Below are 16,932 nucleotides of genomic sequence, written 5' to 3'. Positions count from 1 at the left end.
AGATACCAGCTCTACTGATTGAACTAGTAGAGAAAGTCTAACTGTAGCCAGTATAACTCTTTTTGCCTCAAGTGTTATAGAATACCGACTAGTGGCTTGCAAACATAATAGGTAGGTACCAAAGTCCCTTAATATATTTCTGTCTTTAAAGAAGTCACTTGTGCCCTGGGCAATATAAATTTATTAATTAAGACAACTGTGGGATCATTCTTCTGAAATGGGTTAATCTCATGGCATAGGCTCTCAGTTTCCAGGAACAGTTAGCATAACTCTACTAAGTCTCAATCAGCAAACCCATGACACAATCTTATTGATCAACCTCCTTACTAACATTCAACAAGGCCACTGTAACAGCTCACTGAGCTAAAAGTCTCTCTAGTTTTTGTCTCCAGAGAGTTTATTCCAACACTGCTTCCTGTTACAAATTCTTGACTGATGAAGACCCATGTTTGACTCACTACTGACTCAACAAGCTCATGTATTCTTCCTTTCCACTTTTGCAGTTTAGGGTGAAATTGTTTTGTAAAATGCAAAAGTTCATTTTCTTTAGTCTGACCACTTCTACTGGTGAAAATTCTAGGAGCATAACGGTAAGTCTTCATGCATGTATGTGCACATGGTGAAATGATTAAGTTGGGGAAGTAGCATATCTGTCACCTCAGGTATTTATAATTTTGCATGGCCAACACTAATATTCTACTGTACTACCTGTTTTGAAATCCATAATCCATAATTATTAACAACAATGTTATTGTGTAATAATCTACCAGAACTCATTGCTCCAACCTAATTGTAATTCTGTAGCAATTGACCAAACTCCTCTTCGAATCTCTTGATCTTAGCCTCTTCTAATAAGTGTTCTATTTTCACTTGCTATTACATTGCTTTTTACCTTGGATGTGTGAGAACATGTCATTTACTTTGTGAGTCTGAATATTATACAGAAAGTGTCCTTCAGTACCATCTCAGTTATTTAAAATTCCATCATTATATGGTTGACTAGTATTCCACTACAAACACACACACAAACACACACACACACACACACACACACACACACACACACACACACACTTTATGGATGTACACCATATTCTCCTTACCCACTCATCTTCTGAGGGATATCACTTGGCAATAATGTACAGTATACAAAGCAACAATACACAAAGGTATCTCGGCAGCATACATAGTTTATTTCTGTTTGAATGTTTGGTGTTATGACCTCTTTACCAAAAAACTGAATATAAAGGATTAAGAGATCATAGTTTTCTGTGATTTACCAACTTACTTTGCCACTCAAAGTTCTACAGATCATTTAAGAACCTTGCAGGTTAGAGGAAAAGATTCTCCAGTCTAAGGTGGCCCAGATGTTCACCTTTCCCACTTCATAATACATGGACCCCTTGGATGACTGTGACCCTCTCCTCTCTTCAGCTCTCTACCCAATGACCACATGGCCCCATACTTGTCATTGCCGAGAGTCTCCCCCCCCCCCCCGTTTGTGTGTTTATCTAAATCTCCTGGTTTGTAACCTATCCCACTGCCTTCCCGTCCCTTGATGCTGAAGATCCTTGTTCTTTGATTGTTTCCCTCAAAAAAGCTAAGCTTGAGACTCAGCTGCGATCTCTGAGGCTCAGGGTGTACCCAGAACACTTGGACCCAGCTTTTATGGGAGATGCTCTCTGTTAGGAGTGATCTCCCTTGGCATGTATGTTAATCTGATTAAGTATTGGTTTCAGGTTCAGAAACGACCCTTGCCTCAGCATTTTCACCCAAATCCTTGAGAACCTTAAGAAGGAATTTTGATTAGAAAAACTGGTTGGTTCAGAAAATGAAAGTGTAGCCCTCGCCTTTCTTCCTCTTTCCTTTTCTGATGGCTCTCATATGATGGCAGAGAGAGTGAAGGGCAGATCTAGAAAGGCTTTGTAGTTCCAAGTCCTAAGGGGCAGGTGGTGAGGAGGGAAACACTTGCTTGTTTTCCTCATGTTCTAGCAATCACCAAGTCCATCCAGCCCACCCCACTAAATCCCTCCCCAAGGACAGAGACCTGAACCCCATTTGGGTTTCACACTAACCCTGCAACTCCATTGCAGAAATCTGGATTAAACAATGACTATGTAGTTGTTCATCAAAGAAACCCAAATAGTACAGGACTTTATGCCTCTTATCAAGAATGGGTTTTCTGGGTCATTCTTGAGAAACAGATGAAAAGATGAAGCCCCACTTCCTCAACACATTGATAAGAGAAAGGCTGATTTGCAACCTAATCATCACAAGTCACAGGTTCCTTCACTGTGTATGTACATGAACATGCTTTGCTCTTCTACTGCCATGTAAGATATCATTGCAAGCAGAAATGGATTTCAAATAACACAAATATACATGTGTTCTAATTCATATTTATCATTTGGACATTGATCAATACCATGGGCACAGAGATGAGTGGTTCGCTAGGACTTGGAATGTTTAATGCAGAAAATCTCAGAAGCATGGTTGGCATGTCAGTACTGGTGTCTGGAGGGAGCTTGAGACAGGGTGTGATCTGAGACCAGATGTGCAGAGTACAACCATCCACCCTGGCTCAGGAGGGATGGATCATCATCAACCTGTCTGAGCAGAGTGGGTTTTGATTACAGATAATTGCAAACTTTATGAACCAAAATATTTTTCCCAGGAGAGCTGCCCATCAATATTTCTGCTCTACCATTATAAGGGCCGTCAGTGCTTTCTCTGTGGTTCCCCCAACAAGACTCAGAGTTCCTCAAAGAATGAAAGATGGGTTCCAATATGAGTCTCTGCTTTAGTCCATTTTGTGTTGTGTAATAAGACACCACATACCAATTCATATAATAATCATATTGTATACAGCAGATAGTACCAATTTCCTGCATTTCTGAGGGCTATGAAGTCTCAGATACAAGTGTCAAAGGTTTACTCTGTGGTGATGGCCCATTTCCTGGCTTGTAAATGACATTTTCAGAAAATATCAGAACCTGGTAAAAGGAACAAGATGATTCCCCAAGCCTCTTTTCTAAGAGAACTACCCTGTACCTGGGACTCTTCTCTTTCACCCCAATCCCCTTGCTGAAGACCCCACTTGTGAATGTCATAACCATTGGGAGTATGATTTCCATGCATTAATATTAGTAAGACTTAAGCATTCTGACCACATTATCATTTAGTAAGGATAATAGCAAATAGTAACACTTCTGTTCTTGGAGACAAATACATGTTAACATGGGTGAGATTTTGCTACTGGACAAGAAGTGACCAAGTTCATGCTCAAGAGAAGCTAGGGCAAGTCTGCTTTCTGACAGCAGGTTCAGAGGATCTGAGGTCACCCCAAAGGTCTGTTTTCCCTCTTAGAGAATGTATGCTGGAACACCAGTGCCTCTCCAGTATGGAAGGTCCATTCTGACTGGACTCAAGCTGGGTCTAACATTGTCTTTATACCTGTCCAGAACTGGTTTAGGCATAATGCCTCTGTGCACACATCACTTGGTAGACTAGCTAACTCCAATCACTCTGCCATCTGTCCAGCCAGGGGGACATTCAGAAGTCATTGTGTCTCAAGAAACAATGGCATGAGTGTTTTTCCCACATGACTCTAGAGAACAGTTTAGCATTATTTAGTGGCCAGGAAAGGTTTCATGCTGTCTTTTCAGAGAATGATAATATAATATGATATAATATATGTATATGTATAATTTAACCACATGGGACACTCCATTAGAACCTGCACTGTCTCACAGCAGAATTATTGTACAATCTCAGCATAATGCAATGTCCTTACTCTTATAAATGGCTTAAATAGTTCTAACAGTTGTAACTTAGGTCCAGGGAATGTTTACTGAGAACTAGTTCTCAAATCCTTATTTAGATGATCATTGACTAAGTATTTTAGTCATCTCCACAAAGCCTAAGGCATGATTTGTAACCCACACATTTTCTGTGTACTCTTTCACACTTTCTCATACCAGTGATCAAGCCTCAGCCACAGAGCTATGCAGAACAGGCTCCTTGAAGTGAGCAGCAATAGGTAAAGGGGTGTTATCTGTCTCTCTTGCTCTGTTCTGCCTGAATACCCCAAGGATCTGCAAGAAATGAAAGTAATTTTCAAAGTATTTATATGTCATTGAGACCTAACTCCCAAAAGGCAAGGCTGCTCTAGAGGAGCCCACATCATCAGACACCCTTCCAGGGTTATTCTGTTTGGGCCTCTGGCATCTAAGAAGGACAGAAACTACTGATTAAGGAGAAAAAACATTTGCCAAAACACAAATATCTTCCTTGTCATTCCAGTAGAAATAATAATATAATCTTTAAAATGTCTTTCTTTCTGTAAGAGCTATTTCTTGCTATTGCTTGGTTTTGGCTTCTGAGTTGTGCATGTTTTCTACATATAGTATGTATGTTTCTTTTCAGATGTATACTTTCCTTACCCTTTCTACCATGTTCTAGCTTGCTACCTCACCCCAATGCTTATTCTCTCTCCTGTGCAGAAGCTGCCCATCCCAGTGAAATTCCACAATGCCACTTGCCCACCTACCTTATTCAAAGCACCTTTGGTGTCATGTAAGTCATCCCTGTCCAAACACAGGTCTGTATTTTCTTCCAGTAGTTTTATGCTTTTACAACCTATGTGCAGGTCTTTAATTCATTTCACTTAAGATAAAGTTCCAACTGTGCATGAAATAATTGGGTGTATGCTTTAGTGCTTACTGTCGTAATTCCTATTACTACTTGCATAGACATAGAAGAAACAAACACTTGTCCTCCTTAGACCAATGCTTCGCCTAGAGTCTCAGGAGCTTATTTCATCCATAGTTTAATGAGGTCAAGGTGTTCAACAAGCACTGACTCTCTACATCATAAGGATCCTGGTCTGATTCCAGAGTCTGCAACTTCAGATAACAGATAAGAGTCCATCTTGAGAGACTGAGAGGCATTGTTTCTTAGACTTAATACATGAAAGTGCTGTTTCATTTCTTCCTTTTTACATTAAAAAGCAAAAACTCATTGAAGTGTAAGTGCAAATTCCAAGCAGTAAGAGGAGAAATATCAGGGTCCTCATCATCCTCACCAGCTTCAACCAAAGGCAGCCACCAGACACAAGGGACAAAGTTTGTCATGACTCAGCTGTGAGAACAAATGCATCAAGAAGACCTTGAGGACAAACGCCTCTCCTTTAACAATGTAGATCCTTCCTAACTGCAGGGCCTCTCTCAGATACTTCTCCTCATATACACTCACATATACACAAACAGACAGACATGCAGATAAACAGAGACATGACACACAAACAGACACATACATAGACACACACACACACACCATGTGTTCAGGTCTTCAGCTATACCTTAAGATATCCAGGTATATGTATCTTAAGATACCTTTATTTACACTTCTCTTTTGGTGCTAAGCTGTTGGAAAATGAGACTATTGTCATTTACATGACCTGATATCCTGTGACACACAGGGATATAGCAAGAATGATCTGGTCCTAGAGAATAGTATCTTCAATCAAGAAACCAACTCATGCCACCTGTACAGGCACCTGGATCCTGAACCAAAAATACTGGCCTGCTTATGGAACTGGAGATTCTGAGCTTTCAGTTCTTAATAACCACCCATGAAATTTAAAGGCATTTATGAGGATACTTCCATATATATCCCTTACTACTCTAAGCCACTTTGAGGTACAAGTTTAACTCTAGTAAAATAAAAACAGATTCCCAAGCCTTCAAGTTCAAAGTGCTAACAAGGGATTGTGGTGGCTTTCATGAACTCACATTCTCACTGATACTCAGAAGATCTGTTAATTCATAGATTCTAGCCTCTTTTTACAGGGTCTCTTTTGCTTTTCTTAGAATGCTTGCTTTGGAACTTACGTGGTAATATTTAGAGCTCAGTAGAGTGGAGCTTGACACCCAGTCCTACTGCACTGAAAGTCCTCTGAAGACACTCTGGGAAAAGAAGAACCTTTAGGACAGCTATGCCACCTGATGGCCAGTTACAGGCCATCTGTCCACTTCTGTATGTACCTTGACATTCTTTCCTGGAAACCTCTCATCTGTTCATCAGAGTCTCATGCAAAAAGAATTTTTAATATGGAATTACACCAAAGCAGCTGAAAAAACATACAAACACAATCTGCATTCAACAGATTGCATTTCAGCTAATGCTCCTTGGTGATTGACTCTTGAACTGCTTGGCTGTGGGTGTAAAGATGGGATGAAGATACAAAGACAGATAGAGAGATAAGGTCCTCAGGACTGAGTTTCATATTCAGTTTCTTCTCCTGGGAAGCAGGAGCCTACTATCAAGAAGCAGGAGAAATGCCTCTCTTGTTTGATTCTGGTCACTAAACTGTGGATCCCAGAAAAATGAGCCCTTTGTATTAGGGTGAGATTTTAGTGTTTGCATATGTGTAAGGGAAGAGAACAAGGCAATGTGGACAGGACACACAGAGCTTCCTTAATCTCACTGAACCCTTTGGTGTTCCTCTGATCTTAGATTTCTACTTATACCACATGCGGCATCTATTTGATGACTTTGTTCTTCTAACTCATGAAACATGAAAAAGTACATGATAAGCTTCTTCGATCCCCAGCTGTTTTAATATTTATCAACAATCATGTGAATTGATCTCTGTTGTAATCTATTGCTTTTAGAATGCACCAGGAACATCCACGAATCCTCAAAATATGTCACACACTTCCATTCATATAGATCCCTGTAATTTAAAGAAACACTTCTGGGAACGACTACAGAGTTTGAAAATGTTTTGACTCTGTAGCAATGTGAGCTGCAACCTTTGAGAAACAGCTTCTAAACCCTGTGCAGAATAAGCTTCTGTCCTGTCTCCTTGTGACACAGTTTTTTGTGGGTGTTTACTGGCTCATAACATGTCTCATTCAAGCACAGCAGAGAACAGTCCTGGTGGTATAGTCCTGTAACTCCATTACTAGGATGAAACCAGAAACAGAACTGTAATACCCATGCCAGATGGACTACATACAAAGACCCTGTCTCACAGGGAGTAAACATGCACAGCACATTGGCTGCAGGCACTCTACAGACTTTCTTCCAAGTCCTTCAAAGCTTTGTAAAAATTAATTAATTAATTAATTCACATCCCGAACACTGCATGACTCAACCCCTGCTCCTGGTCCACCCTCACAGAGTTTCTCCCTCTCCCTTTCTCTTATGAGAGAGTATGCCATTTTCATGGGTATTCCCCTACCCTTGTACATAAAGTCTCTGCTGATTTAGGTATGTCCTCTTCTAATGAGTCCTGAAGACATAAAGACTGAGTTGCATGTCTGCCACATATGTGCCTGGGACCATGGTTCACCCCATGTTTCCTTTTGCTTTATGGGTCAATATCTGAGCGTTCCCAATGGGCTAGGTTAGTTGAGTTTCTTGGTGTTCCTGTGGGGTTCCCATCCCCTTAAGGGCATTCAATCTTTTCTCCAACTCTTCCTTATGGGTTCCTGACCTCCATCCAATGTTTGCCTGTGAATCTCTGCATCTGTTTTAGTCAGCTGTGGGTAGAACCTCAGCTCAGAGGTTAACTTATGCTAGGCTCCTGTCTGCAAACATACCAGGATACCATTAATAGTGTTAGAGACTGGTACTTGCCCATGGGATGAGCTTCAAGTTGGGTCAGTTATTGGTTGGTCATTCTTCAGTTTCTGCTCCATTTTTGTCCCTGCATTTCTTTTAGACCAGACAAATTTTGGATCAAAAGGTTTGTGGGTGGTATCCTTATTCCTCCATTGTGGTTTCTGCTTGATTGCTGAGGGGGCCTCTTTAGGTTCCATGCCCCACCATTAGGCATCTTGGCTAAGGACACCTCAGTTGACTTCTGGGAGCCTCACCAATCCCATTTCTCTGAGACTTCCTAGATTTTGCCTTCTGCCCTGCTACCTACAGTAGCTGCAGATTTCCATTAATTTTCTTTGTCCTCTGGGCCTCTCTCCTGTCTCTTTCACACCTGATCCTATCCCCCCATTCCCCTCTTTCTCCACTCTGCTACCCAATTACCCCCCTCCCTTTACCTCATATGACTGTTATGCTTCCCATTCAAAGTGAGATTCAAGCACCCTGCTTTATGTCTTCCTTTTTTGTTTAACTTTTTGGAGTCTATTGGTTGTGGTTTGATGTAAAGCACATTGGAATTCTGGAACCATTATCAGTGAGTGAATGCTGGAGCCTGGGTTTTTCTATTAGTAATTGACTTGCCTGGACTTGCCCAGCTCTTAGGCCTGCTCTTTTTACCTTTCCTCTCCATGCTTTTCTTCCCTCCTCTACACACACACACACACACACACACACACACACACCCCTGTTCTACCCTTTCCTTCTCTTCTAACTCAGAGTTGTATTGGAGACTATGGCAACCGGATCTTATCCAGTGTGCTGTTCTCTAAAGTGTGCTGACATTGGCAATGACTTATTTGGTGCCTTTGTGTACAAGAATTTAGAATTTGTCCTCAAGCACATTTAAGTAAGTATCCAAATCCCACCCCCAACCTCAAGAATGCTAACCCCATATTTTATGGTAGAGTATCTTCTTAAAGATTGTTTACATTTATAAGTATTAAGCATTACATATATGTGTGTGTGTATAATATATATATATATATATATACACATATACATTTTGGTGAGGGCAAATTGATACTTGGAGAATTGATAATCCTGTGAGCCATCTCACACTTCAGTGGAAATAGGTTTTGAGGGTGAAATTTGAATATTTATTCAATAGCTTTTAATTGTTGGTTTAATCAGGAAACAAATTACTAAAGATTGTAATTCTTAAGGTTAAAATTTCACAGAGATAAAACTGTAAAATACTAATCTTGTCAAAGCTGCTAAATTGTCATAAACAAGTTTTATAGATGAATTATAAACACGTATATAAAAAGTTTTATTATTGGGAAACTGCTCTAGGGCCCAGTTGAGCTTACTGATCCCAAGGAAGGAGGCCAGGAAAGTCACCTAGGTGAGCATAGACAGAGGGGAGGGGCCAGAGAAACAGAGAAAGCCTACATGCAGAGAGAGAAGAGGACAGAGGAGAAAACTACATGTCTAGATTATAGAAAGAATAGGTTCTGGTGTAGGGCAGCCCTACAGACTCAGAGACAACCTGTGCCTCAACAGGAATCAATGATTTGCTTCCAGTGTCCTAGAGCTAGTAGGAAATATGGTGGCTAAAGACACTGTCTTAGGTCTGAGGCCAGCTCTGAGAGCAACCAGAGACTAAGACAAGACTAGTCCAGGAATGCAGGAAACACTAGATGTTCTTTCACACTGAGAAAACTCCAACAGAAAGATCACTGGGGTCTTTGAAGTTAAAGGGCCCTGGCCTTTAGGCTTGGTCTCAGTTTCAAATACAACCACGGGAACTGAGGACATCTGCAGCTTGAAATAAAAATTGAGTTAATTACAATTTGCATTGAGTCTATGTTTTTTCAGTGTTTTCTAAGTCCATAACACTGGGAGCCAGGATTTTTTTTTAAAAAGGCTTTGACATAAGACTTTGATTCTAGAATGCAAAAGTCTTTAGAAAGCTATATACCCAATATTAATTGTCAGGAGTGACCCTCCTTAAACATTAACTCCTTAGTCAGCCAAACATGCCTACTGGCACAAAGTCTTGGTCCTTGTGGGAAAGCACTAACACAGTTAAGGACAAATAGCTACAAATCTTGTGGACAGGTAGCCACAGTGGGAAAGCACTAGCTTAGATCAGAACAAATGACCATAGATCTTATGGACAGTACCTAGCAAACTGTTTTGTTCTGTTTTTTTTCCGCAAACTTTTTACCCAGCCAATATCCTGTTCTTGAGAATGTCTGTGCTCCCCAGAAACAAAGAGACCCTACATCATCCCCCCTCCCCATATCCTGCTTCTATGTGTATATAACCTGTTGTGGGAACAATAAAAATTTGACAGCTTGATCAGACTTCTTGACTTGCTGTCCTTCTTCATGTACCCTTCTCCCCTATTCTCTCTTCCAGGTGGTTTCCCCAGTCCCAGTTCACTGCCTCACAGACCAGGGCATCTGGTGCCCAAACGTGAGACACCGGGGTTCACACAAGAGAGAATGCTGGCTCTTCAGAGGAGGGTAGGCCTACCGATCATTTTTCAGGAGCACCCAAGAACAACTCCCAAAGTACCTGAGAGGGACTTCGACTCAACAGGATGCCATGGTCCAATCCACCTTCAGACATTATGGAGGAGGATCAGAGCAGCGAGCTCTTAAGGTAAGGCATAGGACAAGAATTTTCTTAATGGTCATTCTTTGTCACAGGGCTCAAGAAGTCAATCAGGATGAGAGGAACTAGGATTAAGAAAAAAATCTTTAAAAATTCTTTGATTTCATTGGTGTTTTTTTCCCAAGTGGGGACTATTGATAAGAAAATGCTACACCTCCTAAGGAGGAGATGAAAAGTTAAACCTTGAAAATGAGAAAAAGGGCTAAAGCAGTTGTCTGCTCTCTGGCATGTTAACAAAAGAGAAAAAAAAAAAGCCTATTTCTGAGCCCTCCTGGGAGCAAGAGAGCATCAGGAGATGTCCTAATTTTTCTGTGGTGCCTACTGGAATGATTGTCCATTCTGCTTTCTCTGTCTATTTATTGTCTGTCCTTTGTGTACCAACTTGTCCACGTGTGTCAATTGTCTGTCTTTGTTTCATTGTTTGAATGATTGTTGTTCTGTTTTATGTTCAAATGAAAAAAAAAAATGTTTAATACTGCTTGCTATCCACCCCTTGATTTAACTTAAAACTTGCTTAAAAGACAGTTTCAATTTACACAAGAGCTGATAGATAAATTACCCTGCTCTGGGTTCCTTCTGGTCTGGGCCCAGGAACTAAGCAGATCCAAGACGGCAGCTCTGCCCCCAATCACACAGAACCCAGAGGAAGTGGGGCTCCAAGGAACTCTAACCCTGGCAGTATCTTAGGTAAGCAGACAGCAAGACCTGACCCAAACAGGGAGTAACTGGGACCCACAAGGACCCAGGAAGTCACTCCCGGCCCAGAGCACTGGTTCCTTCCAGTCTGGGCCCAGGAGCTGAGCAGATCCAAGATGGCAGCTCTGCCCCCAATCACACAGAACCAGAGAAATTGTGGGGAACCAAGAAACTCTAACCCGGGCAGTATTTTAGGTAAGCAGACAGCAATGTTCACCCAAAACAGGGAGTAACTGGGACCCACAAGGACCCAGGAAGTCACTGCCCAGAACACTGGTTGCTTCCAGTCTGGGCCAGAGCACTGAGCAGATCTTGGGTGGCAGCTCTGCCCCCCAATCTCTAAGGACCCAGAGGAAACTGGGCTCCCAGAGCTCTAACCTGGGCAGCATCCTGTCTGGGCTTGAGCCCTGAGCAGATTTTGGGCCCCAGCTTTTACCCCAGTAATTACACCCACCCCACAAAGTTCTGATACAACCAAGATAATAGGAAAGACAGGCTCCAGTCAGGGACAGAGCAGGTAGAACTAAGGAGATACAGATGGCAAAAGGCAAGCGCAAGAACATAAGCATCAGTAACACAGGGTACTTGGCATCATGAGAACCTAGTTCTCCCACACAAGAAAGTCCTGAATTCCCCATATCACCAGGAAAGCAAGATTCAGATTTAAAATCACTTTAATGATGATGCTAGAGGACTTTAAGAAGGGCATAAATAACACTCTCAAAAAAATTGAAGAGAACACAGGTAAACAGGTAGAAGCCCTTACAAAGGAAACACAAAAATCCCTTAAAGAATTACAAAAGAACACAACCAAACAGGTGAAGGAATTGAACAAAACCATTCAGGACATAAAAATGGAAGTAGAAACAATCAAGAAATCACAAAGGGAGACTACCCTGGAGATAGAAAACCTAGGAAAGTAATCAGGAGTCACAGACACAAGCATCACCAACTGAATACAAGAGATAGAAGAGAGAATCTCAGCTGCAGAAGATACCATAGAAAATGTCAACACAACTGTCAAAGAAAATGCAAAATGCAAAAAGTTCTTAACACAAAATATGGAGGAAATCCAGGACACAATGAGGAGACCAAACCTAAGGATAATAGGTATAGATGAGAGTGAAGATTTCCAACTTAAAGGGCCAATAAATATCTTTACAAAATTATAGAAGAAAACTTCCCTAATCTAAAGAAAGAGATGCCCATAAACATACTAGAAGCCTATAGAACGCCAAATAGACTAGACCAGAAAAGAAATACCTCCCATCACATGATAATCAAAACACCAAGTGCACAAAACAAAGAAAGAATATTAAATGCAGTAAGGGAGAAAGGCCAAGTAACATATAAAGGCAGACCTATCAGAATTACACCAGGCTTCTCACCAGATACTGTAAAAGCGAGAAGATGCTGGACAGATGTCATACAGACCCTAAGAGAACACAAATGCCAGCCCAGGCTACTAACCCAGCAAAACTCTCAATTACCATAGGTGGAGAAACCAAGATATTCCATGACAAAACCAAATTTACACAATATCTTTCCACAAACCCAGCATTACAAAAGATAATAGCAGGAAAGCTCCAATACAAGGAGGGCAATTATACCCTAGAAACAGCAAGAAAGTAATCCTCTTCCAACAAATCCAAAAGAAGATAGCCACACAAAGATAACTTTACCTCTAATAATAACAAAAATAATAAAAGAAAACAATCACTGTTCCTTAATATCTCTTAACATCAATGGACTCAGTTCCCCAATTAAAAGACATAGGCTAATCGACTGGATACGTGAATGGGACCCAGCATTTTGCTGCATACAGGTAACCCACCTCATTGCAAAGACAGACTCTACCTTAGAGTAAAAGGCTGGAAAACTATTTTTCAAGCAAATGGTCCTAAGAAACAAGCTGGAGTAGCCACTCCAGCCTGAGAACACAAAGGGGGCAGGGGGACTCATGGCTCCACCTGTATAGGTAGTTGAGGGTGGCCTTGCCAGGCATCAGTGGAACTGGACAGCCTTGGTACCTGAAAGTTTGGATTTTCTAGTGTTGGGGAATTGCAAGAGCAGTGAGGCAGGAATGAGAGGATGGACGGAGTACACCCTCATAGTAATTGGAGGGGGGAATGGGATAAGGGGTTAAGCATCAGTGGAAGTGGAGGGCCTAGGTGCCTGAAAGTTTGGATTCCCTGATGTTAGGAAATTTGACAGCAGCAAGGCAAAAATGGGAGGATGGTGGGAGCACACCCTTATAGAAACTCCCAGAATTATATGGATTAGACATGACAGAGGCAGGCCGCCAGAAGACTAGATTCCAGAATTCAAACAAACAATTATCTTGATACTAAAATTTGTTTTGAGAATTGTATATTGCAGAATACACAGCCTTGGCGAATCTACTCATCATCGTCTTGCACCTTACTGACATAATTGGTATAGTTATGCTCTAACTATATTTTGAGAGAAAAGTTTTATTTTAATTTAATAGGAAGGGTGATATGTAGGAGGAGCTAAGGTGGGAGAAGTAATGAGAGGAGGAGTAAGGAGAGGAGAAAGAGAAGGAAAGGAGGAGCTAGGTGATGATAGAGAAAGAGAGAGGGGGGCCAGACATGGAGGCAGATGTTCACATGTCTCCACCAGTCAAAGATAGTTGATATCTATGTTGGGTATTAGGTTAGTCTTCTGATTGATATTGAGCATTACCAAATTTGTAAAGCCATTGGTTAACATTTAAAAAATTGTATAAAAGCAAAAAGGAGAAGGGGATAGGGGATGGGAGGGGATGGGGAAAGGGGATGGCATCTGAAATTCAAATAAAATATACAATAAATAAGAAAAAAAATTCAGTTCACACTGAACTGACAAAGAAAAAAAAATTACCCTGCTCTGTGGCTGGAGGAACCCTGACAGGAACTAATTGTTTCCATAAGCTGCTCTTGGAAGTGGGGCCAACAGTTTTTTGGCTTCTATGGTAAAGGAATTGATAGTTGTTTTTTCGGTTCTACAACTGAAAGAGTGCTTTTCTCTTAAAATTACAGTGCAAAAAGGTTAAAAAAAAATGTTTGAATAAAATCTATAAGATATACATTTATTTCATTTTTGTTTTTCACTGGTTTTAAAAGTATAAATATGTTTTACATGTTTTGGTTATACATTTTTAGCCTATAACTTATTGGGTATAATTAAAAATTAAAAATTAAAAATTTATAATTTTGGTAATAAAAAGCTATATTAAAACTGCTAATTCAAGGGTAGAGTCATTCAAAAACCAGATGTATAAAAGAGATCTCAGTTAAGAGTTTTATCTGGGATCAAACAAGGCCCTGATGAACACTTCATTTTGTTACGCAATTGGCTCATTAGCTGATCCCTCTAAAGGAGTTTTAATACAAGGCTTTGCTCTCATAAAACAAGCTTTAAAAATTTTAGAGGTTGTTTGTTGCTCCAAAAAAAACATTCAAAAACAATATCATTTCAACATTTGAGACATTAGTTATATTCCTAAATAAATTGTGACAGAAAATTCAAATGAGAAAAAGATAGTTTACTTATTTTAAATTATTCTTAAAAGCTTCTAAGAGATGCCAACTGGCTAAGACTTTACCTTAAGCTCACCACAAGAAGACTTAAGTTTCTGTTTGATGTTCTCAAGGGAGATACAAATTCTAATTTCCTTTAACAATTAACTGATGAAAGTGAAATAACTTTACAAAAAGTAGAGGAAGCAGATGTTATTAATAGATATACTATATAGACTAATTAGTTTTTGGCTGTTTTATAGCAATCCTTTGACAAAAGAGACCATTAATGTACATTCATATTTTTTATTTCCAAAGAAAGTTTTAACATTCTGTTTTAAAGCTGTTGCTGTGTTAATACAAAACTATAGGTCAAGTTTATGAAAGTATTTTGAAGAAAAACTTAATGAAATATTCCTTATTCCAAATAATAACAAAAATGGTTATTAAAAATACTGATATTTGGCCTATTACATGACCAATTTTTTACAATTTTTCTATACATGCTTGTATATTTCTTATAAATTTATGTAAGGTTACCGGCCCCAAGGACCAAGACCAGATAATTTGCCATGGGGAAAATGAGGGGGAGTTGAAGAGGGAAAGAGAAAGAAAAAAAGGGTTGAGGGAGAGAGAGAGAGAGAAAGGGTGGGGCAGGAGGGAGGAAGAGAGGGAACAAAAATTATCTGTCTGGTTTATATAGGGAAGAGCCCCTGGGGGAAGGGCAGTTCAACATCAGGGCTGAAAAGTTCAAGGTTAGGGGTACAGTTTGCCAAGTAGGGACTGAGGAATGCTAGGAGAACCTGGAGTCAAGGTCTGCTTTCATAGGAAAAATATGCACCTCTGTCCCTTGTCCCAGGGCCTGATAGTATATATATATATAGTGTGTGTGTGTTTATGTGTGTATGTGTATGTGTGTGTGTGTCTTTCCAGATTTTTTTTGTGTGTATCTAGTTACTTCTCTCTAGCTATCTTATCTCTATGCTGTGTGGCCATTCACCTACTTTTGATCATGTTATGGTTCTCTATGTTAGATATTGCTTGTCTAGAGATGCCTCAGGTTTTTCTCAGACAGCTGCATCCTGGGCAGCTGAGGACTAAGAGGAAAATCACAGAGAAGAGCATGAGCATCTCCTGCAGGATGAGGGAACATGAGCTGAGTGTGTGCAGAGTGAAGGTTAACTGTATGCATAGGTCTCTTATGGCCCTGCCAAGGAAAGGCTTTTGTTAAGCAGTTTCCTATCTGAATTTCAACAGAAACTTGGAGGGTTTTCATCTTTTCAAAGTCATCAGATTGAGGTTACTCAATGGCTGCTGCATAGACCCATGTTCTCAACTGCTAGCCTGAGTCCTCTATCAATAGTTTTGCATTTTCATCAGAACTAGCTAGTCTCACAAATATTTGTGTTCTGTGCCAAGAACCCAACAGTTGACTGATCACCTAATATGGGTATATGCTTGACATATCCCTATCTTTGAGACTGAAAGAGAACTCTTACTCTTTGTCTATGAATAGTTGAAGTAAAGCCAAGTATCAGGCATTGTAAGTCATAATTTGCATATATGACCATTATTTAGTCAATGGACATTGTCTGTCTAGGAAATGGTGGCTGGAGTTCTATTGACTTTCTACCTTTGTCTATGGCACAAAACAAGCATAGGAACAGTTGCCTCATCAAAGACTCTGGAAGAAGAGAATTGTAAGAAGAAATAAAGTACTGAAAGAGCAACCTGTCTTGTGGTTCAGTACCATACATGTATTGGAAGCACAAAAGTCTGCATTCAATAGGCCATCACCTATGACCCACCAAATAAGCAAGAAGCTTGCTGGAGACCCGTTTTCTTTATTCCCCACACAGATATTCAGGCTCCGCTACTCACAGAAGATGTTGAGCAAGAAGGAGAAAGAAAAAGCCTTAACTGACAAAGAAGTTGTGCATTAAAAAACATAAAATACATATTAGACATTAGGGAGTGTACAATCTCCATTTTCAAAAATAACACTAAAAAGAATTGCATATATGTGTATCTCTCCAGGCATTCTAATTACGAGGAAATAAGTAGGAAATGCTTGGCAGTAACAATGAAAATAGAAGTTTGTTCATTTGTTGAATTAAGAAAATGAGAGACAAGGAGAAAAGAAAAATTTGTGAGAGATATCAAGGAGAGAAATTGTGGAAGTGGTTAGAAGGCTCAGTAGGAGTCCAGACCTGAGGGATGCTGCTGTTCCTACCAGGCTCCTGGGCCTCTTTTTTAGGGGATATCTGCAAATTCTGTCCTTTTGGTATCACAGCCTCTCCTTAGGATAGTCTGTTAATTCCTTCCTTTGGGTTTTACAGCATCTCCTTAAAATGTATCTGCAAATTTCCTCTTCTGGGATTTGATGTGTTGTCAATGGAAAGTGACTTTTATGTACATTCTAGAAATA

The sequence above is a fragment of the Arvicanthis niloticus genome, chromosome 16 (assembly GCF_011762505.2).
Source record: "Arvicanthis niloticus isolate mArvNil1 chromosome 16, mArvNil1.pat.X, whole genome shotgun sequence".
Classification (NCBI taxonomy): Eukaryota; Metazoa; Chordata; class Mammalia; order Rodentia; family Muridae; genus Arvicanthis; species Arvicanthis niloticus.
The sequence above is the reverse complement of the archived record's forward strand: the minus strand, read 5'-3'. Positions refer to the sequence as shown.